This window comes from Crocodylus porosus, unplaced genomic scaffold (assembly GCF_001723895.1).
Source record: "Crocodylus porosus isolate Cpor-Errol unplaced genomic scaffold, CroPor_comp1, whole genome shotgun sequence".
In the NCBI taxonomy this organism is placed as follows: domain Eukaryota; kingdom Metazoa; phylum Chordata; order Crocodylia; family Crocodylidae; genus Crocodylus; species Crocodylus porosus.
Window position 1 is genome coordinate 44,525,044 of NW_017728948.1, and position 1,793 is coordinate 44,526,836.

Here is a 1,793-nt window from a genome sequence, read left to right on the forward strand (position 1 = left end):
CTGGAAGGGACCTTGCAAAGTCAGCTAGTCCAGCTCCCTGCTCAAAGTTATCCCTGACTAAACCATCCCAGCCAAGTGTCTGTGTAATCTGTTTCTGAAAGTTTCCCAAGGATGGAGATTGCACAGCTCCTCTAGGCAGCCAATGCTTGACCACCCTCGTAGTCAGAACATTAATTTTTTTCTTTGAAACGTTTCAGGTTTCTATCAAAGGAACAGAGAACACTCCAAACTGACATTTGATATACCCAGCCCATACATAGCCTCATGCACATACTCTGCCATTGCAGAAACATGTATGGGCCAACTGATAGAAACCATCATCAGGTTTTAAAAGCAAGACCTAAAAAAAGGTTAAAAGAAACAGTTTGTTTGATCTACAGATGATGGTTATCAACAAATGCATAAAGAGAGCAAGTCTCGTTTATTCCCAGTATATAATTAGGCCATTTATCGTTTTAAGCTTCTTACAGATACTCAAACAAATCCTGCAGCTATAAAATCAGATAGTCAATTAAATATGCTGTCATGAAAGTCAGAGGAACCAGCTGAGGATCCACCAGCCCCAGTTGTCCAATAAGCTCCATGCACACACAGTCCACTGGTGTCAGACAAGCTCATTGCAAAATCCATGATTTCTACAAGGGATATCCTGACACCTAAGGAAGAACTTAGGTAAACAGAGATTCAGGACATGAAGGGGATGATCCAAGCTGTGATCCAGCCCACCGATTACTACCCCATAGTCCTAATCCATGTGGGTACTAATGATGTGGCCAGGAGAGGCCCTGATCGCCTGATGGTGGACTACCATGCTCTAGAGTGCACGCTAAAGGAGATAGGCGCACAGGTGGCTTTCTCTTCTATCCTACCAGTGAGCAGACGTGGAAGACGGCATCCAATGTGCATCGTGGAGACCAGCTGGCGGCTTCGGGAATAGTGTCTCAAGGCAGGCTTTGGCTTCCTCAACAATGACCGGCACATCACAACAAGAGACATACTCGGATGGGATGGGCTCAACCTTTTCCCTAAAGGTAAGCATGTGTTTTCTTCTAGGCTGGCAGATCTCCTCCAGCAGGCTTTAAACTAGGCTCGTTGGGGGAAGGGGAAGACGAAGGTGGAGGAAACATCGGACTGCCAGACCAAGCAACACCCACAAGTACAGCCCAGCCTAGACCAATAAGTGGAACATATACACATGTAAGCGACAGGGACCAGGGTAATGCTGAAAGTAGGGGGCCAGTGCACACATCCTCAGGAGGCCTTAAATGCCTCTACACAAATGCTCGTAGTATGGGAAACAAGCAGGAGGAACTTACTGTCCTGCTAGCTGACACCAACCCAGACATAGTGGGGCTCACTGAAACATGGTAGGACCCAACGCATGACTGGGCAGTGAATATCAAGGGCTATAGGCTGTCCTTTTTTAAATACATAGGGGGCAAAAAGAAGGTTCCAGGTAATGTGGGGCCCCTGCAGGACACGCCAGGAAATTTGGTTGTCACACCAGATGATAAAGCCAACATATTTAATGATTTCTTTGCCTCCATTTTCCTAAGCAAGGACTGGAACAGTCACGCCCCCCTGAACCCCCTATAGATCCCAGGGGAGACGCACCTAGGCCAAGGGTTAGTGAAGAACTAGTTAGGGAACTTCTGGAGGGACTGGATGTATTCAAATCAGGTGGTCTGGACAATCTCCACCCTAGAGTACTGAGGGAATTGGCTGAGGTCATTGCGGGACCCCTGGCACGGCTTTACAAGCACTCGTGGTGCTCTGGTGTGGTGCCAGAGGAC